This window comes from Leptonotus elevatus, chromosome 9 (assembly GCF_054856555.1).
Source record: "Leptonotus elevatus isolate MCC_2025b chromosome 9, RoL_Lele_1.0, whole genome shotgun sequence".
Classification (NCBI taxonomy): domain Eukaryota; kingdom Metazoa; phylum Chordata; class Actinopteri; order Syngnathiformes; family Syngnathidae; genus Leptonotus; species Leptonotus elevatus.
Genome location: NC_141247.1, coordinates 22,895,192 through 22,922,006, shown reverse-complemented (window position 1 = coordinate 22,922,006; position 26,815 = coordinate 22,895,192). Strand labels below are relative to the sequence as shown.

The 26,815-nt window shown below is 41.6% G+C and overlaps 1 long non-coding RNA gene across 1 annotated transcript in view; it reads right to left on the bottom strand.

Moving 5' to 3' along the window:
- Positions 1-26,815, bottom strand: part of LOC147168849 (uncharacterized) — a 73,064-nt gene that overhangs the window by 13,293 nt on the left and 32,956 nt on the right. The window lies entirely within an intron of this gene.

The window sequence follows — 26,815 nt, the reverse complement described above, 5'->3', positions numbered from 1 at the left end:
ACATGAACTATTTCCCTACTAAAATCAGTGATGCTGTTTCGCAGGACATTTTCAAAGGAAGTCCTTTAGCACCATCAAAGCATACGTTTAGTAATGTAGTCCACTTAGCAGGAATTGATAGTCTCAGTCTCTGCTCTTTTGCTTCTTCTGGCCAGGTAAAATATTCAAATAAGTATTTTCTTTCATCGGGAGAAAAAAGTACATTTCTATCTGTTTCAGTTTTGCAGCAATTAGCATTAGAACAAAGGTAAGTTTCATGATCATTCACAAATCTGTTTTTAAATAGTCGGGGAAATAACTTTTTGCAACATGGCCCTGGTTGATCTCTTATACTCTGCTGCCACCTGCTGGCCGTTTTTGTAATAACTACCGTTGCTTCAAGCATTCTCTTCAGTTCATAGGCTGCATGAAGGGCCTTCTGTATACTCTAGCATAAAAAAAACTTTAAAAATGTATAAATACGTTTTGGGGACCATAGCAATATTTAAAATATCATTTTTGTATACGTTTTATGGAGCTAATGAGTTAATCGTTTCAACTGTAAAACAACCCAGGATAAACTTAGCTCATCCCCAACATACAATTCTTGTCGCTTATTTGAAATGCATCAGGTCCACAAATGTTCCTGCTAAGATGGACGCTTTCCAAACAGACATGGGCTTGGCACCATCATGTGGCATCTTAGAACATTTCAGAAAAGCGTGACAAAGGGAATTTGTGAATATAAAGGTTTTTTTGGTCGAAATACCATATTGAAAATGAACACTTGACCCTGCAGTGTGAATCCAGCCTAAAAGAGTCCGTTGTTCTTTCATTGTTATTCGGACATTGAGGAACTAGTTTCAACGTGGTTCCTACCTCAATGATACAATGAGAACCTGTTATTTCCGACAGCCATAAACACAGCAACCATGACTCCGTCAATCACCTGAACGTCGGTACTACTTGTTTTTCTGTTTGTATTTACAACATATGCTGCTGTTTGTCTCTCTGGACCAACGTTTAGTCGGCCTATCATTTCTGCTGGCGTTGGACAGCAGGAGCGTCACTAAATGGGAGGACAAGTGTGAGACGGAGACACGTAGGAGAAAAGAGGAGTGGAAGTGAAGTGGGGTCACGCTGCCACCTGCTCAAAATGTTTGCTGCCGTAAATCTCGCGCCGTCGAGTTGCTTCACACATGCAGAGCTGGATAAACACAAAGTCACGTTTCCATCTTAAAATGGCAGCATGGCCAACAATCGGGCTTCTCAAACTTTTTGGGTCCAGGGACCCCCTACAGAGGAGAAATATCACTATTATTAATAACAATCCTAATATCAACATAACTAAGTGTACCTCTAAATGCCATAGAAAATTAACAAAGCGCCTATAACTTTTGATATTAGTCAAAGTTTTATTTATTTTAAAAGTGAATTAGCTTTATCCTTGTATGATACACTTTTCTTCGATTTATTATTATATTATATATTATATATTTTAATTAGAAAAGATAAAGCAGGGAGTATGTTTGTTTTATTGGCCAGAAAACAATGTTACAGGGAAAATGAAGGTCTAAATGCAGCACATTGACTCCAATGAAGTTCAAAGGTGAAGGCTATTGCAAAGGATGATAGAACAACGATACGACTACAGATGAAACCCCCTCTCACCCCCAGGTTCGTGTACCCCCATTGGTGATGAAATTGCACGAGATCAAGTTGCTGGAATGCACCGGCAGTCTCGCTTCTACTGGGACTAATCGGTGGCTTTTGCTGCATCTGATCCCAAACAGCTGCTTAGCAGACCGGGGCTGCAACTGGAAATGCCCAGGCCGGGGTCCCGCTACGGACCCGCAGAGGCTCAATACATTTATTTTGGAATATTTGGTTGAAAAAAAAGGCTTGAAAATTCAATTAAGGTCAAATGCAAAGTAATGATTAAAAGTGTGAGAGCGACAGAGATAGAGACAGTCATGAAAAACAGATTGTGTCCTGTTCTGTCCCATTAAAAGAAAAGGAAAAACAGATCATGTCTCGTTCTGTCCTGTCCTACCTTGTTTTACTAGAACAGATCATGTCCTGTCCCATTAAAAGAACAGAAAAATAGATCATGACTTGTTCTGTCCTGTCCTACCTTGTTTTACTAGAACAGATCATGTCCTGTCCTGTCCCATTAAAAGAAAAGGAAAAACATATCATGTCTCGTTCTGTCATGTCCTACCTTGTTTTACTAAAAGAAAAAAAAGATCATGTTTCCATTTCCAATAAAGAAAAAACAAGCAGATCATGTCCTGTCATGTTTGGTCCCATCCTTTTTATTGAAGGAAGTCAAGTCAAGTTTATTTATGTAGCCCTTAATCACAAAAGAGTCTCAAAGGGCTCCACATGCCCACAGTTGACAAATATTAACGCCAGAATACGAATCCTATTTTTTTCTTGTCCTACCCCCGTCCCATCCCGTCCAGTTGAAAGAAATATAAAAATACATCATATCCTTAATAAAGATCCACACCTGTCCTATCAAAAGAAAATAAAAAACAGATGATGATTTGTTCTATCCTTTTGCAGTAAGAAAAAGAAGAAGAAAAATCCTCTAATGGCCTGTCCTTATAAATGAAAACAGAAAAACAGATCCTGCCCTGTCCTTCCTCTTAAAAGGAAAAACAAATCTTGCCTTGTCCTGTGCGATCCTGTCTCTTCAAGGGCTAGCATACTAAAAAGAAGGACAATTTCCAAGACTATAGTAGTGTGAGTTGCAAAATACGTCGTGCTGCGTAAATACACAGATTATAAACTGTGGGTTTCATAGAATGAGACTACAGTGCGTTTATGTCTGAGTGACAATGTCATAGAGTGAGTGTTGATTTCCTGTCGCTGTCATCTGGAAGTCATTTGGCACCAAGATAATTAGAGAAATTAGCCAGCATGTGGAATGTTTTCCCTTGACAGAGTGACAAAGGAAGCCTTCCAGAAGTGCTCCTCACTTCCTCGTGCAAAGTTCCTCCGCACACACGTACACACATCTTTACACACTTAATCCCTCACTTTTACAAGCACCATCTTCCCCTTGCGCCCCCCCTTTAAGTTACATGTATGTGTGCACAATGCCAACAACTATGCAAGAAAAACTGCTCCATTCAACCCAAGCCAGATGTTTTGTGTTAAAAGCAGTGAGGCTTTTGTGAAAAGTGCAGTCTTGCCTTTCAATCAAATTCACTTTCAGTCATACCAAGTACCTGATACTCACAACACAATCCATAGAAACACATTTGAATACATCAACATGGAAGCATGCACGACACCCGGCAGTCTTCATACTATAAATTGTCTGGCACAATTAGAGGTAAATGACGTCATTTCTATTGTGGTTTGGGATTTTATGGTTACGAAATGGATACAGTAACCTGAAGTACTGAAAAAACAGCCAAAACAATTTATGTGCTGTGCTGTCCTGTCCAAATAAAAGAGAAATTATGTTGTGTTTTATCGATCTCCTCCTATCCTGTACCACTGAAAAAAGAATAATATGCATGTCCTATCCTGTCCTATTAATAAAACAGAAAAACAGATCTTGTCCTGTCCTGTCTTTGTCGTGTCATATATATATATATAAGAAGAAGAAGAAGCACACATACACACAAATCATTCTTGCACCGTTCATGACCTCAAAATCTCACATTTCTAGACCATTGTAAACCAAGGACCCCCCTGTATGGTATTTAGTGTATAATATAGTGTTCCCTTTGCTTTCAGTTTCTTTAACATCTTCTGTTCTGCAGCATTTAGTTACAAAACAGTATTAGTATCTTCACTTCCACTGTTTTTGGTAATAACTCAGCACACACAGCGCTTGTTTGGACGGGTATTTCAGTATCTTAAGGTCATATTTTCCTAGGCGCGGGGTGGTGTAACGGAGACAGGAAGTCGTTTTGAACTGGTGCCATCTTCCACCTCCCGACTTCCCCCATACCGACCTCCTACTCCCACATCCCCTCTGACATTCCAGCTTTTGCCTTCTAATCCATCTCTTCCCTGAGCACATTTCTAAATAAATAAAAAAGTTGCATACTTTTTTCTTTTTTTTGCCAAATACTACCAACTAGTGGTGCAACGGATCATCATTGATCCGTGGTCGGTTCAGATCAGGCCCCACGGTTCGGGTCACACCCGATCCGTGAGTTGGTTGGTGGTGGGGGGGGGGGGGGGGGGGGGGAACAAAAAAACTAAACAAAGTGCGCATTCACAGTCGATACCATTCTAACATGACAAGGAGGCTAAAACATATTCAACGTAACACGGTAAGCCGAACTCTAAAATAAAGTTTTACAAATACAGTAATAAATTGATGGCAATGCAAATAGCCTTAGTACACTTTTACTTTGGAGTTCGCCCACGTCGTGGCGTAATGGCGAGCTTGACCTTTTAGACCTTACTTTATCATAGTTGATTGACAATATAGTTGCGACCAACATCAACACAACTCTATCCCGACCTCATGTTGAATCGATAATTTAGGACGCTTGTTTTATTTAATGAAAAAAGCGATTTACTAAAAAAATAAAGGCAAAGTACTATTTATCATTTTTTTTCCTGATCTGAAAAACGATCCGATCCGCTGCACAGCTACTAACTCAGATGATTTGGTTCAAAGACTCAAGTTAGCAGAATCTCCAAAAACACCACAGACAAAATTCAAGTGGATCTGGAAACAAATACAAGTTAGCAAATCCACAAAAAAACACCACAGATTTAGATAATGCAGTTGAATCGGGTGCCTGAATCAAGTTAGTGGATTATAAAAACACCACAGTCTCATATGATTCGAGTCAAGCCTGACTCAAGTTAGTGGGCTCAACACAAACACCACAGATTCAGATGATTCAGGTGAGTCACTAATGCTGACTCAAGTAAGTTAACTAGACCACTTTAAGTCAGCGAGTGACTCAGGGTAAGGTGAATTCCGAGGTACAGTATATTTTCCAGAAAACTTTGCTTGAACTCCAAATTGGAAGATCTTTGGATTTTCCACTATACTACATGGCCTTGGCAGAGGTCTGTGCACTCTGGCTGCACCTCAAGCTTGTAATGTTACGGCCATCCATGAATTAAGACTGCCATTGCAACAAGGAGGAATCATGGGTAAGTGGACACAGAGGTGGGGGGGTTAATGGCCACCAGGGCATGGTTATGGTTAGAAATAGAAGGAGAGTGCTTTATGGGGCGCTCAGCCTCTAAATGTTACGGCTGTGTCACTTTTGCTCCGGAGACAAATTGCGCTGGAAAAATATGGCCCATAAAGTCTGTCAAAGCTCAGCGCATGTGTGGCAAAGCATGAAAAAGTGCCATAAATGAAACACCCCCCCACAAGAAAAAGATTGACGTTTGGCTGTGTGTATTTGCCATGTGTCAGCCAAATGAAATGGGAAGGCCTTGTATGTGGATCTTGGTGGTAGCTCCATACGTGCATTTGGGAGATTTCCTCAAATAGAGACTGGGTACATCATCCACTTAAGACAAATAAATGCCCCCTGCAAATAGCATCCGAAACAAAGGTACTACAGTGAACCCTTCAGAAACCGTTTACTGTGGAGCCCATTTTGGCTCTGTTGCTAACCAAAACGACAGCTCCCATGAGGCATGTAAAGAGTCATAAACTGTGGATGCCTTGCATGCATGTGAAAGGCCGTTGTTAGCAAAATATGCTTTTCTCCCTCACAAATTGTAAACAACCCGCGTTTGGGAATTTGGACCGCAGTGTACTATTATTATCATTAGAGAAAAACACATAATTGTGCTTTCAGCTGCACTGTTTAAGATGCCTTTCATGACATTTTGTGTTAGCAGAATTTGAATGGAGATAACATTGACGTGGTCTTAATTATAGGTGTGCTTGGCAGGTCACTGACTTGTTGGGTGATAAGTGGACCGAGGTGGGGTGGAGTTTTTTTGTGGGAATGCGAACACAAAGCCTGACAATTGCATCAGAAGATGTCGGTGTTGGGTTTCTCCATCGGCCACGCTAGCTAGTATAAGCCTTTCCCTTTCAAGATTGGGGGTCGGAGTTCACGCAACAGGCCGGGGGCCTCCGAAACGAGCTGAGGGGTGAGCCAGAGGTGCTCCAAAAGTTCACAGAAAAAGAAGACCATCGTAAGAATATATTGCGTACTCGGTTGGAGCGTTCGTTTGGATGGATGCGAGACAGCAGGAATTCTAAGGCAGTGATTGGAAAAATCTAGTGACAAACTACTGTAGTGTTAATTTCGTCAAAGAAAACTTAACAAAAATACTTTCGTCAACACACATTTTTCACTGAACTAAAACTAGACTAGACTGGACTAAAACCCTCGGTTAGCAACAGTAAGTGGGGCTAAATCAGTATGCATTTTCGTCGACTAATGAAGACGAGACGAAAATGTACTTCACTTTATAAAAACTGGACTAATATCTATGGACATTTTAGTTCATGTACAAAAACGAGACGAAAATTATATGATTTTGTAAAATCTTGACTCTGCTAATCTGTCACTGACACTTTCATGTGACACACCCCCTTTCAAATCTGCAGCTAGCAAGTGCAACGTGCACAAAGACACGGGACAGAACAAATAAGTAAATTATAGTTATAATGCAACATTACTCCAACGGCTATAACTTTCCAACAATAATGTTAATCCGACCGCAAACAACCGATAGCTAATTTACTAGCTCGTAGCATGGAGCCATACTAGCCACTTATTGATATACTGTAATTGTGTCAAGTTGTTTGTCATCAAAAAGATGTTCCTTTTTTTTCGATATGCTTCAAAATCCCCCTCCCCCAAGCGTAAAAACCTTTTTGAGAATTTTGGGCTCTTTTTCGAAATCCTGGCATTTCCATTCAATTTAATTTTCGCATTTCTTGAAAATTCAAAAAAAAAAAAATGGGTGGATGGAAACCCCACTAGAGTGGTGATGATGACTGTGTGGAAAGGTATTCTGCAATGTCGAAACCACAATGTGCCATCTCCTTGAATTCCAAAACATTTGGTTTCCCGATGAGCCAATCAACACATTTTGAGCTAATATAAGTAATTTATTTCAATAAAGGATATGTCATCCCTTTGTTTGCAGCCAAGGATAAGATAGCCCCTCTTGGCGGTGGCGACTGTGACCGTTTAGATGACTTAAGGCCAACGTCATAGGGGTATGTAACCTCTGGCAGAGGGGTTAACAAGGCATTATGGTCATTATGGCCGGTGGAGGAGCTGTGAAAATTACCTTTAAATTATTGAGCTGATGCATATCAATTTTCAGGGTCCGCTAAGTACCTCCCTAAAGGCAAGTTAATCTCCAGTGCTGGGCACGGAGAACATGAGATGAGGGTTCTGAGTGTGTTCGCCCCACAAAAGATAATGACAACAACATTTTGTTGGTGGTTGTGTGACACTAAAGTTTCCACAGCAAAAAATGGTTTGTCGTAAAATAAAATGATGTCAGTTAAACTGATGCATAGCCTTTTATAATTGAGCAAAGTGTATAGCTGGGCAAAAACGTCGTTACATAGGCCTGTCAATGACGGATGCCACATTTCGGCGAGTGCTTTATTTCATGAAGCCAAGACATTTGTTTCCCTGAACAAGTTGTGTCATCTTTTATTACGTCTTAAATTTTTACGGATACAAACCTAAATTCATGTAGGTCTGATTTAGTTTGAATGAGGAACATTTAGCCTAATAACATTTGACGTCATCTTAAAGTGAGGGCAATTACAGTACACTGGATAATCACATCATATGTTTCTTTTTATTGTGGGAACGCTTGTGATTTTTATTCTCCATACTTTTTTGCCGCATAACAACTCTCACATAATACTTCCAATTTACACTGTACACTTGCTTCAAAAATTCACGCCTCCCAGGTTATATATATCATCTGATTCCACATTACTTACAGTATTCGCACAATTTAAAGTTAAATATAAACTTTTCCCCATTCATTTTCAATGGGACAGACATTGAACTTTTTCTAAGTATCACTTTCCACGCTCACTTCCATACATATAACTTAGCATCATTATCAGGTGTCTGACACTGCTCGGTGGCACAGTTGGTAAAGTGCATTGCCCAGTAACCAGGAGGTCGTCATTTCACAATTGATCTCCCAATTGACTTCATAAGCATTCCACATGCATACAAATCTTAGCATTCAGCTTTCAGCATTGCCCCGCAATTTCTCCAGAAATGAGTTACTATTATTATTATTTTTAAGGGAAATCTACCCACTTGAAGTTCATCAAGGGCACTACTCAAGTTGCCATCTCCAACCCCTGCCCCGGAGCGGGTCACATAAAGCAAACCGGGAGTCTTTTTATACTCGTTTACTGTTCGTGTTAGCAGCCATTTATGACTCCACTGGCTCCAGTGACGTGGGATACGGGACAAAGGGAGAACGAGCCGTCTCCTCTAAAGCCATTCAGCATCTCATAACTTTGAAATCTTTTTTCCTTTTTTTTTTTATGGCCATTTAAGTGCGTCTGCGAGAAAGCCCCCCCACGTGCGGGCCAGGCCGGTAATGAGGCTCCTTTTGCCCTGACATCAAATGTTCCCTCAAAGTCAAGAGTTGGCGCTTTTGTTTGTTTAAAAAGTTGCTGCACACTTCCTTGGTCGTTCCTTTAGCCAATGGTAAAGTGTTGTGTTGATTGATCTGCACTGTGAGACTTTGATTCAATAAAAGACATCAATACAGATACTTTTGCTTGAAATTAAATTAGGCATAAAAAAAACACATTGTAAATCACCAGGAATCCTTTTGGTTGTTTATGGTACTGTATATCAGCGGCTTTCAAACCTTTCAGATTGTAGGACTCCTAAAGTACAGTTGTCATATTATCTGCAATTGGGTCCGATCACCTAATTTTCAGCTGATCGATATCTAGTGAAAGAGATTTGTTTTTTCCCCTTTAAGTTTTAAAAGTCACAAAACAGAATCTGTGGCAGCGACTATTTTGGATGAGCTCCTATTTATTAAAAAATATATATATTTTTTTTTTACAACTATCATGCATATCGCCTAATAAGTCCATCCAGCTATCATTTTGTGTTCCGGGTCATGGATTTAGCTGGAGTCAATTTATCCCAGCTGACTTTTGGGCTAAAGGTGGAGTACAACCTGGACTGGCAGGTAAAGATAAGACAATTTGACAGTGAATACAACAAATGCTTATGTAGCAGTCATCTAGCCTTTAACATATCTTATAATGACAATTGTTCCCATATATGACGTTTTGTAAACCAAGGATCCCCAGGAGATTTGCAAATGGCATAATATTTAAATAACACTCCGGAATTAACCCATTCAACCCCAAAAACTTATAAATACGTTTATTTTAATAGTTTGTCCTTCACTCCAAAAAACTTATGTATATGTTGTTGTTGTTTTTTTTTATGTTTTTTTTATGCGACAGCATACAGAAAGCTTTGACATGAAGAAGTGGTTTAAAGCAATGGCAGTTATTATAAAAAACGTCCAGAAGATGGCAGCAGAGTATACGAGATCAGCCTGGGCCATGTTGCAACAAGCTCTTTTTGCCAATGTTTGCAACAGGTTTGTGAATAATGACGAAACTTAGCTATATTCTAATGCTAATTGCTGCAAAACAGAAAAAGGCACATTTTTTTCCGGATGAAACACAATATTCTGTGGGCCTTGCAAAATCTGTCAAAATCCAGTAAAACAGCCGGGAGCAAAGGGGGTTGCTTCAGTGAAAATGGCTGCAAGTGAATTAGGTTGAATTATTCCATAAATTCAAATACCCAAAGTGCGCCTGTGTGCCTTAAACACGAGTTCTTACAATCCAACCCGACTTCAGTTCCTCTGTGCTGACTAGCTGGCTATCGCTCGACTAATGTTTAACCAGCGTGTGGCAATCCTGCTCCCGCAAAGAGGTCATACGCCGAGTTGTTCATTAAAAGGCAGCAAATTGATTATTTCCTTCCTGTTGTTTGCTTGCCGCACGGGGGCCTTGCGGGTCTACTTCCGAACTTGTGCTAACACAATGACCTTTATCTGGCGGAGTGGGATGATTGTGTAACCGTTGCCCTCCAGTTATCGCTGTACCGTGGCCAAAGTTGATATCCTCTTCCTTTTTGGTTTCTCCATAGGAACCAACTCTAGCTAAAAGGTATCCATCTGGCTAACCCATGTTAAATTCATAATGTAAACCCTAACACTTGTTTGAAGCCATAACCCAAGTGCAAAACCCGAATTTACAATTTTTACCTGAAACCCTAACCCTGGCTTGGAAGGCCCAATTGAGAAACCCTAACATTGGCTTGAAACCTTACTTTAGACGGCTGAGTCAGCGAGTTAAAACTTAACGAAGCGGCAAGGCCAAAGTGAGCTCATATTGCGTTTGAGTTGGCAAGCGCGGCCGGGCCTCGTATCTGAGAAGGGCTCCATTGAGGCATAAGCGGGTCAGTGCTGTTTGTGTTCTTCACACGTCCAAAGTGTACAGTACAGCAACGGCGGCGGTGAGTTGGTGACTCACTGAAATTTCTGCGTTTATTTGGCTAGCAGGAGGGAGGGGGAAAAATTGGGCAAGAAAAATCAACTTCCTGCCACTTGAATGAGTCAGAAAAAGTTTGAGTGTTTCACTTGATGATTCTGCACTTACTGGAGCTTTCCCCTCACAGGAAAATATACATATTACAACATTCACAAGCAATCCAAATCACAATTGAAACCTTCACCCTGGCTTGAAATCCTCATTTGAATCCCTAACCCTTGCTTGAATCACAACTTTGAAATCCTAACACTACCATAGATCGAATCAAATTCTGGTTGAAAATATAACACTTGTCTGAAACCCTAGCCCAGGCTTGAAACCCTAACCCATGTTTGAAACCCTAACATTAATCCATTGTCCTAGTTTTAAACCTTAAACCAGGCAAGAAACTCTCTTTTGGTTCCCTATTTTACAAAAACTCTAGCAATGATTTGAAACCCTAAGCCTTGTTTCAAAGCCTAACCCCGTTTTAAAATCCAAACTGTATCTTGAAACACTAACCTACATTTGATACCCGTCTTTAAGACCTTGTTTGAAACATCAAGCCCAGGCATGAAACCATAATTCAGAAGTGTCCAAACTTTTTCATTTGAGGGCCACATACAGAAAAATGTAAGGATGCAAAGACCACTATGATTTTTATTTAACTCTAACTTATTTGCTCCCAAAACGTATGAATATGTTCTATTTTAAATATTACCATGCTAACCAAAGACGTATTTATATGTTTTCTATGTTGTTTTTTTAATACTAGAGCATACAGAAGGCTTTAATGCAGCCTCTGAACTGAAGAGAATGCTTGAAACAACGGTCAGCAGATGGCAGCAGAGTATAAGAGATCAACCAGGGCCATGATGCAAAAAGCCCTTTCCCCCACTGTTTTAAACTGATTTGTGAATAATGATGAAACTTAGCTATATTCCAATGCTAATTGCTGCAAAACGGAAACAGATAGAAATATACTTTTTTTTCTTGATGAAAGAAGAGACTCTAATCTTTCTTTTGGTAGGTTCTATGTAATAGAACACAATATTCTGTGGGCCTTACAAAATCAGTCAAAATCCAGTAAAACAGCCGGGAGCGACGGGGTTGTTTCAGTGAAAATGGCTGCGAGTGAAAGAGTTAATGTATTAAAAACACACTAAAATCAATCAATCAAGAAATACATTTTGGGAAAAACTGCTACATAATAGTTTTTTGTTAAAGGTAATTAGGCGATAGTATAGGATTTTCCAGATTTTGGGCTGGCCTCAGTCTTGTATCCCCCTAGACTAGATCCACACCTGCACTAAACAGCGACCAAATCCAATCTCCACATTCAGAACCAAAACAAGAGCTGAGCAGTTTTCAAATGACTTGAAGATCATTCATGTTCACAAATCGGACCTTGACAAACCCAGGCTTGAACACTAATTTGAAATCCAAACTTAAAACCCTAATAGTGGCTTGTACATTCCCAAAGCTTTGTACTGTAACAATACATTTGAACATGTTGAATGGCGGTATCATTGGATATTGTGCAATCACAACACAAGTGCGACTTATAATAGTGTTTGAACAAAACATTCATACAAGCAGCCCCACCCTGTCATGCAAACTAGAGATAAGAACATCCTCACTGCTCGTCCCCATAAAAGCAGGTCAAGTTTCCAGTGGGTACGAGCGATTCTTGTCATCATGCCAGACCATGACTAATGGCAAGAGTCGTGCAATAGCTAGTAAATGAGCGGCTCATTAATACGCGTGTCTCAAAGCACATCTTGCCAACAAATGCACGCACGCCGGCTTGTAAATGCCTGCCGAGGGTTACGCTAACAAATGGATCAGCGGCGATGGCTTTTTATGAGCTTGTGTGATGTAAAACCACAGCAAAAGCTGTCATTAATGACATTTTAGCCCTTTTTCCAAACACAAAGAGGAGGACTTGAAAGTAGCCTCATTATTCAATATTTACACATGGCACTTTGTAGTGCTCACTCACAGAAGCTTTCCATTTGTTGCTTAGAAGTTGATCAGAACGTTGCACTCTGACACATTCAACGCATATTCCAGCCTGGCATACAAAGTCGGCAAATGTGTTCAATCTGCTCGATGTTTCAAAGGAAATTAATCAGCATTCAAGATGATTTACTACAGATTAGGACCTCCAGCTGCATTTGATTGGTGGTAGTTCAGTAGATTTTTTTTTTTTTTTGTAGGTAGCAGTACTTTCTAAATTCTAGAAATCTCAAGAAATCTGAGATCACAAAACACCTTTGCAGGTTCCAATTCATCAGGTTTGGATGTGAACCAGTCTAAATTAAATTTTGGCCTCCCAAGAAAATTGAGAGAATTTCTATGCCTTGGATCTTCTGCCTGGATCAAAATAACAGATTTGAAAACCATCCATATATAAATTTTCTATACCACTTATCCTGTTGAGGGTCATAAGCAGCTGGAGACCCTCCCAGTTGTCTTCAGGCGACACCTTGGATTGGTCACCAATCGGTCACAGGCCACAAATCAAAACAGACAACCAATTACACTCACATCGACACAGGGTTTTTCCTGTGTACAAAATTCTGAGGCGGCCACCTCAACCTAGTTTGCTCGCCACCTCCAGCCTGAGCCACTGATATTGCGCAACACAGCGCTCCAGCTCTGTTGATTGAGCTCGGCAGCAACGCATTTGATATATTGCACCAAAGAAGAAACAGATAATGGAGAAATTGGATGTTGGAGTTTGAAATAATAAAGAAAGCAAAAAAAAAAAAAAAAAAAAACTTTGCACGCCCATTTCCTGGTTGTGAGGGAGATGTGGAGAGGTGGCGCGCTCCAGCCATTGCCAAAGTCAAACACAGTATTTACAATAAACATAATAATGTTTTACAACAACGCTAAACTATATTTACAATTTAATATGTACTAGCAGATACATTTTTAATGATTGTAGTAAAAAAAAAAAAAAGCAAACATTTATTGCAAATTTGTATTCATATAATTTCTCATTTCTAGTCCCTGATCGTAAAATGGCTGCAGGAGGGCGGCCGATGCGAGTACCGATACCTTAAATAAGACTGGTATTTGCACGGATACCTGGTTTCGGGTCACTCATTATAGTCAGGATGATACCACCATTTTGAGCCAGGAAAACCCCTGTTGCTGACAGGGACATGAACCAAGAACGACAAGTGTAGTAGTGTACCACTCCACTATCAGTAACATGTTTTTTTTTTTCATCTAATTCTTCAAAATGATCAGTGATCCAACAAATGTGAGCTCACAAAACAACTTTGGAGGTTCGTGACATGAACCAATCTGGATTTCATTTTGGTATTACCTCCCAGAAGATTCAGGGAATTTTTAATGCTTAGCTTGTTTGTTTTGGACCAAGAGTGGACCAAAATAACAGTCTTAAAAGGTGTCTCGAGCACAGTCTGGATCAAAGGACCAGAAAAAGAGATGGTTTCGGTCTGGGCCCAACGGAAGTATTATTTTTGGATGGTTCCGACCATCAACCACAGAGCCCCAGAAGAAGTAAAGTACCAGGTAAAGAAGTCCAAAAGAGTCTGTAATGCCGCTGCTGCTGGATTGAGTACACATGGTACAGGTAAAGACTATTAAAGCCAGCCAAGATTTACATAAGAAAGATCATTTAGCTAACACCTCAATAATCAGAAACACCTCGTAGTTGTTTTCCTGTCCATAAAAACTGTTTTCGGGGCCACTCTGTCATGAACATTAAAAATAATGAGCGCCTTCAATCCTGTAAACGCCGCCAAGAAATTTTGCACGCTGCGTGCACATCCTGTGAAAAAGGAATATTGCGTCTGGTGCTAAATTTTCATTAGCACAATAGCAACTGGCAGCGCCGCACCAATACAATAAAGTGGAGAGGGGGCGACGTAAACCTGTCACCTCGGCTAAAATGGATGGGTCCTGGCCGGAGGGGGGACCTAAATCAATAGCAGGGAGGAAGGTGAGGGAAGTGGACCGGGGCTCGCGGGGGGGGGGGTGTTGGTTGGTTGTCCTAGCAAGTACCCTCGGACTTGAGGAGAGGGAGAGGAGGGGGAGTGTTTGTCTGTCTGTTCATGTCAGTGAGGCCCAAGGAAGGCTCCAGGCTGCCTCCCTCCCTTGTCGTCTCCCCTTGGCGGATCCTCTTCTGGCTCCAGTCGGACTCTGGCTCTGATTAATAGCCACCGGAGGTGTCCGGCGACAAGCTGATAAGGACCCCCACCTCCGTGGGCCCTCCTCGTAACAAGCTAGCTCGCTCTCCTTCCCCTCCTCTGGCACTCAGGCAAGCCAATTAAGCACATCTTAAAACACGGGAGCGGTGACAACTGGTCTGGGCCCCTGGTAGTGAAACAGCAGTGTTCACATGGAGGACGCCGGATCATGTTGAACCCCTCGGCCAAAACATCGTAGCTCACAAGTTGGAAATAGTTCAAAGCTTGTTCTAAAACGTACGAGTGAAATGGATGGATTATTTTGTAAATATTCATCTTGGCTACGATGTGAATTTCAGGCTGTAGCAAAGTTAACAAGTTTGACGTACTGCCCAAAACACATCTGTAGCCATGACATCTATTAGCCAGAGGCTGAGCTGCAATGTGTTTGTTTAGGGCGCGTTTACATGTGACAGTCACACTTCCTGTCACTTCTCTACTCTGCTTTGTGTACTGTACCAAATGTATTCATAAGATAGAATCCTAAAACGTATACCTACCATTACACCCCTTATAGTTAGAGTTAGCTTTAGCAGTTGACATGAGCACAGCGTGAACCACTTTTTCACCTCTCTGCCATCCAGTTTTTATTTGGCAGCAGAAGCTTTATTTCATGGCATCTTTCTATTGGTTGGTTGGTTGGTTTTGTATGAAATTAGCTACATAGGCTTTGTTGAGGCCACCTCGATTAAGGCAGCTGAAGTGAATATTGGTGTATCGTTGGTGTGAGTTCTTCAAGTTCTTTTGTTTACTTGTATCTTATTTTGAGACCTATGCTTTTAATTTGAAAGGCCGCGCCGTATTTCCGTTTCCTGTTTTCAGTCCTCCGTTCGTCGTTCAACTCGTAGCGTGCAGTAGTAAATGACGGAGTGAGTGCCCATTCTGATTCGTTCCAATTCTAATTCATGCCAGTTCACAGGTTGAATCCTCAACAGTTAGGTCAGAGTAAATGCTCGGATGTAACAATGGAGGAAAATAAATGCAACTTTGTAGAATCTTTTGGTCATATTTAACGGTCCAACGGACACACTAGACTGCAGTGATGCCCAACCACTGTGATGAGAGAGGAGGTGTGCCACCAGAAATTATTAAATTATAATTATGTGGTCCAAAAACATCATTTATTGACTACAAAATGTATATTTGTTCAGTGACGGGTAGAGTAAATAAATGTTCTTCTAGTAGATAGTATAAAGGTACAATTATCAAGTCTATTATTTCAGTATACAGTACACTCAATGTATACCTTTTTGTGACATTTTTGTTTGGTAGTGTGCCATAGTATTTGCTAATGTGAACTATGTTCCTTGGCTCAGTACAACAGGTGGAGAAACACTTGATTGGGGATTTGTTCACACTGGAAAATTGCAGGTTTTTCAGTTTCATGTGAACATGGCCCAAGCCAGTTGCTATTTTATAAAGACTAAAAATCCACCAATTCAGCTAATGCAGTTACCCGCCCTCCTTTTTCGGGGACCCTGTTCCCAGGCTCATCGAGTGCGAGCATAGACAAGAAGAAGAAAAAAAAAGGAACGGTTGAAAAGGCGAGGGGGGTTCCTCCTTTCCAGACAAGAACACAAGATTATCCCAGCAGCCAGTTACTCTATTTCTTAACTGGATGGCCGACGTAACAGGTGATCAAAGAGCTGAACCCTAGGAAGGGGCTTAGGGCACAGCAGTGCAGCCAAAGGGATTGCTTCCCGGTGATTTGTAAGCAGGAAAAGACTTTTGACATGAAAGACAGCTTAAACAGCAGAGGAGTAACAATAAAGCAGCTGTAAAATGCTTCTGGTTGCTGCTGAATTGATGTAGAGGGTGGCTCTCACAACTATTTTTCTTCTTTCTTTTTTTTGTGTGTATGTGGGACTCTGGCATTTCCTACCGAGCCATTTGGACAGTCACATGCACACAACAAAAGGCGACATGGGAGGGGGTGGGGAGCCCGGGGTCTTAGGGGTAAAGGGATGCTTTGTGCTGGGGAGATTGTGAAATCGGACGACTCCCATTCCTTTTCACAAAAGCTATGTTTGAAATTTGGTTGTATTCTTTGCCGTGACAAAAGTGCGGTTTCCCCAGTTGCAGGATTAAGTCCACAAATGCAAGTTTAATGGATCAGTTGATTTCGAATTAAAAGACAAGATGCTGAAATGTGAAAAAGGATCCTAGGTGAAATGTTGTGCGGTAAGGTGTGACGAGCATCATTTTGGATTATATCACGCCATATTTTTTCTAAGTTATCCAATCATAATTTGCAAGCTAGTCATGCGCTGGTATCAGATTCTGATAGTATATTAATGAGCAAAAATATTGTGGTTTCATGCTATTGCAATTACAATTGCAATCTAAAGTGATTTTTTAAATGTTTCGCGAGAAAATTTTTCCATTGAATGTGCTCGTAAAGGTTAGTTAGCTACCACAGTAGCTGGTTGCAAACGTTCATTTCAAGACAGTGTTATGGCAATTTAGATATATTGCCTTTAATTTGCAGAGTTTCTGTAAACTTTTGAATGTACTAATCCAACTATGGATTGTTCCAGTATTTTTTTGGCCAACTTGACTCTCAGCCATTTTCACTGAAGCAACCCCCTTTGCTCCCGCCTGTTTTACTTGATTTTGACTAATTTTAAAGGCACACAGAATATTCTGTTCTATTGCTATAAAAAAACATGGAACCTACCAAAAGAAAGATTAGTCTCTTCTTTCGTCAAGAAAAAAAGGATAGCATATTTGTATCTGTTTCTGTTTTGCAGCAATTAGCATTAGAATATAGCTAAGTTTTATAATTATTCACAAATCTGTTTAAAACACTGGGGAAAATAGCTTTTTTGCATCATTGCCCTTGATCTCTTATACTCTGCTGCCACCTGCTGCCCGTTTTTTGTAATAGCTACCATTGTTTTAAGCGACCTCTAGCATAAAAAATAAAATAAAAAACATTAAAAAATCTATTAATACAATCATTTTTAGGACCATGGCAATAGTTAAAATAGAACATTTTTAATACATTTTTGGGAGCAAATGAGTTAAGGAGCTGATTGGGGGGGGGGGGTGACCAGCAAGTATTTGTAACCTAATGATGACCCTCTGTAACACTCTAAGCTCAGCGGCTACTTCCTTTTGATAACATCCTGCTTGAAGCCTTGCAATGACGAGGAACTGTTGATCTATAGTTAGGTGTTATCTTGGTTTCATGTTGTCAAAATGGGAACAACATGATGAAAAGGACTGAAATTTGACATCAATCCAGATACCAAAGTTACTTGGTCTTACATACTGTACAAATGTAAATATTTCAGTCTAAGACCTGAACCACCTTGGTCCTTGTTGGTTAGAAAAGCACCCTACAATCTGTCGTTCCCATGAGCCTTCAAGCAGAAGCACCAAAACCTGAAACTGTGTCAATGCCTTACATAGAAAGATTATGGCCAGCAGAGGTCTACCTGTCACAGACTTGAAACTACACATGAAGCCGGAGTTTATTATTTCATTGCAAGAAAATGTAATCAGGCAGGACTGATACGTGCAACGGGACTGGAAGGATTCCATCTCGCATAAGACGACTGTCGAAAAGTCCTGCAGAGCCTCAAGTCTCGCCTGCAACGACACGTGTGACACGTTCGCTACTGGCCACATTACAAAAAAAAAGGTTGTCGGGATAGAGAAAGGGAAAATTTAAATGAATAAGAATAAACTTCCTGTGGGAGGAATGTGGCTGCTACCCATCACAGCTGGAATCGGCCCGGTCGCATACCAGGGGAATGGTAAATATTTAACATTGAATTTCCTTGCTGTAAGGTAGACCGGACGCAGAAAATATTACAATAGGCTTCAAACACAGAGGTGAGTATTCATGAGGTAACAAGATATGAACTAAAAAGAGGTTTTTTTTCAACATTTAGGTTCCATTACTTGCTTCCCTTAAACTACAGTCCTAATATAAATTGTGAATCTTGAGGATGTCCGTAACACAAGCTACAAAGAACCTTAATTTTCGAGAAGTTTTACATTGGAGTTGTTTAGTTTTACAGGGTTGGGGAATGTAACATCAAATGATGGTATGATGACTTGATTTGTCTTAATGGCAACACCAAGAAACGTTCAGTTTACGTTGATTATGGCGGCCCCATATGGACAAAAGTGGTAATGTTATGCCTGTAGGAAGACCGTATTTCTCATGAAGACTAGCGCACTGCGTCGTTTTTGAGCTCACGCCAGCGAGTGAAATCCGGGCCACTGTTGATCCTTGACTGTTTTATCCGGGTAGCTTCCCTTTTTTTTGTCTTCGCAGACAAAACTTTTCAGTTGTTTTGCAGCGACATTTGTGCATTGACATTCAAATTGACTTCTGTCATTGTTAACTAATGGGGAAGGGGGGAAGTGACATATGTCATAAAGCAGTCAGCACATTTGTATTTTTTTGTGTGGCAGTGTTCCTACCATCCTCCTCAAAGTTGCTTAGTGCCAGTAAAAATGATACAGACCCCCTCAAGCCATGGCAAAGGTACCATTCAGCTTGTTTTAGGTCGTTTATTCATCAGAAAAGTTATGAAAATATTTTATACAGGTTGAAAAGTTCCATAGTGCTACTTTATAAGTCTGCTTTTGCGTTGGAACTGATCACATCTTTATCAAACAAAAGAAAAAAACTAGCCCAAAATTAGGTACAATGACCCCCCCACCCCCCACCCCCACCCACTACGCCAAGCTTTCCCGCAATGATTTTATTGCTCACTTGGGTGTCCTAGTGTAAAGGAGTTATAAAGACAACAGAGCAAAGAGCAACTTCACTTCACTTGCCCCGTCTCGAATTCCAACTTGGTCACCGGGCGTACGTTCTACTACTTTAGCGCTCGGGCCCGGCCTCACCTTATGAAGAGCCTATTGTGCTGCAACCTAGTTTCCGAACAGATGATTCATAGTCTGTCAGGGCCGCCATCTGAAGTGTACACAGCAGAAAGGGAGACGCTCAAATGACAGACGTGTTCACATCTTTCAGCAGACAAAAGGAAAGCTAAGAACCGGGCCCCCGGCCACGGCAGCCAGACACTTGACAAGTTTTTTTTTTTCATATCAGGAATTGCGGCATTGATGTGGCATTGAATATATCGAGGCTGGATTCAGAAATTGCGTTTGGCTTGTGATGCTTTATTTACATGGACTTGTTCCATTGGTAGCTGTCAAATTAAATTTTAGAATGGGAACATTTTGTACCTCAGAAAGATTCTTGCTTTGGTAAAACATTATCACCAGTTGTGCTAAATTTTTACCTGTAAGGGTCCAATAGCTTGTCACTGGGGCAGTACAATCAAGGGTGCACTCAGTACTCCTTCCAGTATATGAGTGTGTGTCGAGGCTACAAACACTAAGCTAGTATTCTGTTGTACAATATGAACGGTCGGCAACAGGTGTAAACAGAGATTAATTGTACCTTCTGCCATCTAGTGGAAGAACATTTAATTGTTCTGACTAGTCAGGTTTCCATCCAATTGTTTAGATTTTTTCTCTCAAAATAACCTCATCCTCTGCTTTATTGTCACCCGTTTCCTGTCTTTGTGGTAATGTGCTTCTTCCTTGACAATCGCACCTTGTTTTTGCAGTTCAATAAAAAAAATTGTATGTAGAGCCTCAAAACCAGATACAACAAGTAAATTTGTGGTGCTCAATTGCTTGGTGTGCAGCAAAGAATAGCCGACTGTTCACTTACGGCCGCTCTTATACACTCGTCGGTTTTCAAAGACAGGATTGTTCAAGCTATTTTCTGTGTCATTCTTCAGAATCTGCCTATGTAGCTTGTATCTCAGCAGTAACAGAAGTGGGGTTTCCATCCAATTGTTTCAAATTTTTTAAGCACGTTTACTGAAAATGCACAAAACGGACATGCGACTTTTTTTGCGAATATTGAGAGGGGACTTATACACCATAGGGTATCCACCAGTCATTTAAAAGAAGAACAGGAAGGATATTGCTTTTGTAATTTTTGATAAACCGTAGCGTTTCTTTGCTGTTTTTCCATCTAAAATAGCATTAATATTCGCTTCTTTAATTAATTCCCAAAATATTTCTGTTTTGTCATCCCCCCCAAACATACCTTACTTTATCGTTCAGCGTCGTTTTGGGACTACAAACGTTCGTGTGACGTAATATCCAGTCAAAACGTGCGACATGTATCCGGCCTAGCCAAAATTAGCATTTTCCTTTTTTCGATACGCTTCAAAATCCATCCATTTATTTTTGGGGGCGAATTTTGGGCCCTTTTTAGAATTTCTAGCGTTTTTATTCTGTTTTATTTTCGCATTTCTTGAAAATTCAAATTCTAATTCTAATGGGTGGATGGAAACCCAACTACTGTCACTATAAGTCGCTGGCAGAGAGATGAACAAAGATACAGTTGTAGATAAATCGTTTTCAAAACAATTCAGTAAAACTTGATTGTTTCTTGCAATTTCACCTGGGAATCACTGAATCAGACAACTGTGAAGTGTTTTTTCCTCCAAACAGTGATTGACCTTTAAATATGTCAAATCGATGAAATGTACCTGCTCGTTTCACATTCCGCTGTGCTACCTCGCCGGTGTTACACATCATCTTAAATACTTTGGCCCCTCGTACCCTGCCAGTACGGAAATTGAACAGTCATGGAAGCGAGAGAGGAAAGAGGAATGAGCGCGTCTGGACTCCCTCACAGATATCCCGGCAGACTGTTTAGTTGACTCATGGAATGACGCAGGCTCCGGCATAGTTGTGCTTACTTCCTGGAAGTTGGGGTGCAAGCGGCTGCCTTGACACAACTACTGTTGCTGAGGCCGTCGCACTCACGGAAACTTTGAAAGCACGCGCTGACGTCCGGACCAAAAAGAATCGAAACATCTGGATCCCAGGGCACGCATGTGTGTGTGTCACTATGACTTTCCAGTTTTCAGGCAGAGAATCTTTACTGGAAACATTTTTTTTTGCAGAGGAGAATCAAAGGGATGCTAATATTTATATTCCTGGTGAGTTGCGGCTTAAGCACGTTCCCGGAAATTTGCTAACATTTTGTTGGAGTTTCTCCTCAACTTGGCACAAAACGTCTCGACCAGTCATTCTTTTCCACAATGATTTTGAAACACAACTAAGTTATGCACATTCTGCAGTTAATATTTTTTTAACTTAATGTGGAAAGCTACCACCGAAGTGCAGTGGAAATTCGGAATTTGAACACAATCAGTCATTTGTTTCTGTGTGACTTGCAATTCTAGTTTGAAAAACACCGCAAAAAGAAGGAAGAATGGAAAGTGAATTGCTCAAACTGTTACAGAAAATGTTGAGAAACATATGACCACTATGAACAAGTCCTCCAACAATGACGACCATATTGGTCGTTTTACCATTTACCAAAATACGACCAAGTGTTACGTATTGTTGTTTAGTGACCTCTATCGGCCATGTTAAATAGCGAAAAAATACAAAACTGAGACTCGAACCCAGATCGTCTGGTCGAAAAACTAACGTTTATCTTACTGAGCTATATAATGATCTTAGTGTTAACATGTATGTCAATTTGCCGTCCGACTAATGGTTGGGGTTAGGATGAGGCTTTCAGTGAGGTTGTACAGTACACGTTACGTCTTTACATGGGACACTAATGGCTGAGATTAGGAAAAGAACACGAACATCTTTACCAGATAAAAACGCACGAAACTCCTCTCTCTGTTCATAATCAACAAGGAAACGGTGAGTAATTCTGTGACAACACAATTAATTGCAGCATCCATTCGTCTGTTAGGTTTTTTTGTTTCCCTCCGCCATTGCCGCTTATTAGTTTCGTCCTGCCTAAACAACGCCTGATTGGTCCGATCGGAAAAAGAGCGGCTGCAAACGTATCAGCGGGACCGGTACAAGATGTATCCTCCGGAGTTTGTGAACTCACAAATACCGCGAGAATTCATCTTCCTAGCAAGGTTAATGTGGCCTTATTTATTGGAGGACTGTCTCACTATGGAATTACTCGTGGATATTTCTGATGGTCTTGAAACCTACAATTCATTTTCGAAAGTGGAGCATGAAGGGGTGTGGGGGGGGGCTATTTTGGCATTTGACCGGGATTCTTTTGCACACTTGTGCAGTTGTACATCGGAGGCATCCTGTTTATGCGTCTGCGACTGCACCAGGGGGGATGAAGGCCGCATCACCGAGCTGCAGACCAACAGCTGGGAATGGCCTCTCAGTGGGAAGAGACATGCCGTTCCTATGACAAATACCCGTAGAGCAACAGTAACATGTGTCTTCCCCCCCCCCCCCCCCCCCCCCCCTCAACACAGTGCACAGTGTACTTAATGAATAGCACACTTAAGGCCGCAGGCTTTTTTCCCCTTTTTTTTGGTTGTTGTTGCCGGAACAGTGAGGGGGGAGAAAATGGCCCCTTGTGACCTGGGAGGGCCATCTGAGATAATAAATCCATGACCCTGAGTTCCGGAGTGCTTTGGGCAAGGTCGGGGTGGCAAATTTCCCACTTCCACAATATCAGATGTTAACGTTAATTCCTCCTAGGCGATGTGTAATGACGCAGGAATGTCTTCTCTCCACGGCCTCGTCCAGGGCCGACGGAATCTGTTGAAAATGTGCGACAGCTGTGGAAGTTGGCCGGGCCCTGGACCATGGATGTATTCAATCTTGGGGTGGAGGGGGGTGGTCACTGGAGGTTAGGAAGTTGCTTGTGTTGTGTTCAAGTTAACTTGAACTGGTCAATGTGACTCCTCACCCCCTTTCCTCTCATGTAGACTCGGGCCACCCAATTTCAGACATGTACTTGGTTGGGTAATTCTACACTTGATCCTATTTGTCATTTTAAGTAAATTTAAGACAACGTTCTTGCACCTATGTGATTGAAAAGATGCATGATTTTTTCACAGGAAGTATTAAGAAATGCCCCCAAACATTTAACCCCTAGTAGAGCTTAAAAAGTGAAATGGAAAAAGGGTCCCCGCCCCTGCTAATAGTGTGGTCCAATTACTTGTATGTCAATGCAAGAAGCAGTTGTAACAGCTGTCAATGGAGCTGCGGGTTTGCGGCTCTCGTGTGGCACACTGCCCAATGTGGCCTGCTGTCATGGTCAGTCCATGAAGCAAGAAAGGGGAAGGGGGCGCGAAAGGGCGGGGTAGATGAGGAGGAGGGGATGGCATCAGATAGTATTTCCTCCACTCCACAAACCTGAAACGCCTTGCCCACACAGAGGCCTCTTTGTTACCCTCTCGCACAGTTTTCTCTTTGCAATTGTGGAGTTAATTCCAGAGCTGTGCCCCCTGCATTGCCAAAATCATGCCCTGCAATCTGAAAGCCCTTTCAGCCGTGGCTACCACTGAGGGGGTACGATAGCATCATTCACGAATGGAAAAGTTTACCAGCATTACCAGAAAACCGTCTCAAAGGAAATTCAATTCATCACAATTTGAAATTAACACGTCAAAGGCTCCACTGGCGCAACATACCAACTTACTGTACATACGCACCTGTACTCACAAAAACAGGTGTTTGTTTCAACCAATACATTTCCAAGGACGTCCACTTCAATGCCTTTCAATAGTCGGGTTTCCATCCACCTTTTTTTTTTTTCAAGAAATGCAGAAACTAAATGGAAACACCAGAAATTCGAAAAAGGGCCCAAAATTCGCAAGAACACTTTGACGCTTAGAGGGGGTGGATTTAGAAGTGTATCGAAAAAAGGAAAAAAAATGGATACAAGTCCCACGTTTTGACCGGATATTATGTCACACGTAGTCACAAAGCAACGGCGGACGACGAAACAGAAATCTTTTGGGAATTAATTAAAGAAGCGAATATTAATGCAATTTTAGATGGAAAACACTAAAGAAACGCTACGGTTTATCAATAATTACAAAAGCAAACTCATACAACGTCATCACACGGCGCAGTCACTCCCTGTCCTCCTCCTTCTTCTAAATTACTGTTGATCACATCTCTGTGGTGTATACCGCCACCTACAGTATCGGAGTCCCCTCTCATTATTCGCAAAAGAAGAACAGATGGAAATGGGCATAAGTTGCATGTCCGTTGTGCTCATTTTCAGTAAATTCGCTTAAAAAATTCAAAACAATTGGATGGAAACCCCACTTGTGTCTCCTCCTGTGACCATGGTTCAAGTAGGTCACAATTGAGGGACGATTGGAGCAGGAGATCAACAGGTGGAGTGGTCAGTCGTAGTGAGCTGAGCCGAAAAACACGTCTCTCAATTTGTTGGTCGCTCTACATTCCCACTCTCATCCATGGTCATAAGTTGTGGGTCGTGGTCGAAAGAACAAGATCACAGATACAGTTTCCTCCGCAGGGTGCCCAAGCTTTCCTTTAAAATAAGGTGAGAAACTCAGTCATCCCAGAGCGACTAGCATCTGGCTTCTCCACATCGAGAGGAGCCAAATGAGGTGGCCTGGGCATCTGGTTAGGATGCCTCCTTTTGAGGTGTTCCAGGTGACACGTAGCACAAGGATTTGGCCAAGGATGTCCCATGACACAATGGAGAGTACTTTATGTCTCTCGGCCGGTCTGGGAATGCCACATGGATGCCTTTGGAAGAGCTTGAAGTGCCTGGAGAGAGGAAAGTCTTGGCTTCTCTTCTTAGGGTATTGCCCGGGTGACCCAACCCTGGAAGAGCGGAAGTAAATGGATGGGTGAATGGAGTGATGGCGAGCAGTACGCAGGAGGTAAATGTTATTGATCGAAACAAGTGCGTTTCCAGAACTCCTTGCGTTACCTCCTTACTGATGCCTCCCTCCTTGCGCTTTCTCATTCACATTGACGATGCATTCTTGGCGCACCACACCCAAGATCATTGTAATGAAAATTCCAGTACCATTGCCAAAACGGATCCGGTTGCCTGTAATCCTTTTTCAGGGAGCATCATGTGATCTGGGGATGGCGAGGGCTCGGATTGCAGCCGATGCCGCAGATTGTCTCGGGAATGTTAGCGCCTGGTGTACGTGACAGTTAGCAGATGCTGAAAAGCCATCTGCTTAGCAAAATATTTCAAAGTACTTCATCTGGTTAATCTAATTTGGCTTCGAAGCTGGGTGGGATGGCCATACGCGATGACATGGTGACTAGCGGTCAGTGTAAATGCAGCTTATAAATTCACAAAACTGTAATACATATACATAACATTTATTTCTCAATAGTTTACAGTTGTATGGATTGACTGTTGTACTGCAGCCATAGGCTTTCACTCTCATCACTGTGGTTAGCTCTTGCTGGCTGAGACCGCTGCCCCCTTTTCCAACCAGATAGCTAGCTATCTTATTTGGCTAGTCAGCTAGCTTTCATCATTTTACATCCTGATGGCTTCGGTGGCTGACATGCTATGCAGAGATGGATCCTGCTCCACTTCCTTCCATGTATCAGTTGCAGCGGCCATCTACCTCAAGCATTGGCACCTTTCCTTTCCTTCAGTCACGGCACTACACCGTACATCCATGCAGCTCCTCTGGTTTGGCTACCAGATTCTATCTCCTGTGGAGATCTTTGTCCCAATGGAGGGCTCTGGATTTCTCCACTGTCTGCTGCATCCACCAAAGCTCCCACTAAAAATGTGTCTACAATTGCTTAATGATGGACGGCATCGGTGTCTCTGTGTACTGACCGCAGTGTGGATATACGCTCATTGCCCTCCTACTGTTAGTCTTTCTGATTTGTATGGACTGTGGAGTGTCTTTCAGTATCCTGATAAATGCCATGTAAAGTAGATTTTTGAGGATTATGAGTGGGTCCTTGAAAGCTTTCTTCCCTTGAAAGGGGTCCCTGGACCCCAAAAAATTGGGTAGGCCTGCAGAGAGTTATATAGAGAACACTGAGTGGCCTCAGGGAACTTTTTCAACCTCCTAGTGCTCAGACCAAAAAAAGTGCATGTAGTTTGAAGAGACTCCAAACTGCTCCCATCTAATTTTGAATTTATGGCCGTGTTATGCAGGAATCCTTGAAATATATCCGATTACTGCTTACGGGTCCTGATGAGCCAGAGCGTGTGTTCCAAATTTTGATTTAAAACGAGTGATTTTGGAGGAAGTCACTAATGAAAACTTGGCAGAGCTCGAAGCGCCTA